At 41.7% G+C, this 1,145-nt stretch overlaps 1 pseudogene; it reads right to left on the minus strand.

Moving 5' to 3' along the window:
- Positions 1–1,145, minus strand: part of LOC107576075 (DNA-directed RNA polymerase III subunit RPC4-like) — a 4,461-nt pseudogene that overhangs the window by 955 nt on the left and 2,361 nt on the right.

The following is a 1,145-nucleotide window of genomic DNA, read 5'->3' on the forward strand; positions in this document are numbered from 1 at the left end:
AAAAAAAAAAAAAAAAAGCATGAGTATAGGAAAAATCTGATATGAGTCTGTGGCCTAAACCTAGCCAGCGCCAACCTGAGTCTCGGTCTTCTGCACCATGGTCTGTCCGTCGCTCGACTGCACCTCTGTTTTGGTGGGCCGGACGTCACTGGTGGGCGGCTGGCCTGGCAGACAGTCAGGAAGCTGCATGAAGAGAAGCTCCTCCTCTTTGCAGTGATTCCACACCTCCAGTAATTCAGGCAGCAAATCAGGTTTGGGCAAGGGTGGCGGTCTGAACATAGGCTCCGCCTTCTTCGGTTCAGGAATATCCAAAGGCTCCTGCTTGACTGAAGGAAGACGGGGTGGGATAGACGATAAGACAAGGCTATGGTCACATTATCGAATGTTCTATGAAATTTTGTGGGCAAAAAAACTAATAATGTCGTATCAGATCCTATTAAAATGACTGGATTTTGCCTGTGAAATTTCGCAGAGCAACTTTAAATGTGACTACACTGTAAGATGTTTGCTAGTTTGTGTTGTGATGAAGTTTAATGAAGTTTCTCGTACTCTTCACTTCAGCTCCAGTGCTGTCTGTGCTCATCGGCTCCAGGATCTGAAGAGTTCTTCCCTGATTTGAGAGTCTCCTCACTAAACTCCACTTTGAAGACCCATCCAGACACAGCCAGTGGCAGCTGCACAGGACAGCTTCCTCTTTCTCCTCTCAGGTGAGGGTCAGCAAGAAACTACGGCACACAGAACCAAAGGCTTGTGGGTGACTTCTTTTTCTCAGTTAAGCAATTGGCAATATTTGTATTTGAGAGAATCACATAAAAACATGGACATAATTCACTCCAAAACCAAAATGCAAAAAGTGAAAATTAAGCCTCTCTTTAAGATGGGTTTTTATGACTTTATCACATTCTATCCCAACGTAAAGCATCTGGACATTTTACTTTTGATTTTGTTTTTAAATCTCATTCTTTTCAGTAGTGATTCTCATGAGAAATTTTATTTTTTTGCCGAAATCACCTATTATCTAGACCGAAATCACCTAGTATTATCATGATAGTATAGTATTATAATATTATTATCAATATGATCATTATTTTCATTGTACTAAAGTGAGTGAGTGAGTGACGTGACATGTGGCCAAGTATGGTGAC

Source organism: Sinocyclocheilus grahami, unplaced genomic scaffold, assembly GCF_001515645.1.
Source record: "Sinocyclocheilus grahami isolate Dianchi unplaced genomic scaffold, SAMN03320097.WGS_v1.1 scaffold3181.1, whole genome shotgun sequence".
NCBI classification, from domain to species: domain Eukaryota; kingdom Metazoa; phylum Chordata; class Actinopteri; order Cypriniformes; family Cyprinidae; genus Sinocyclocheilus; species Sinocyclocheilus grahami.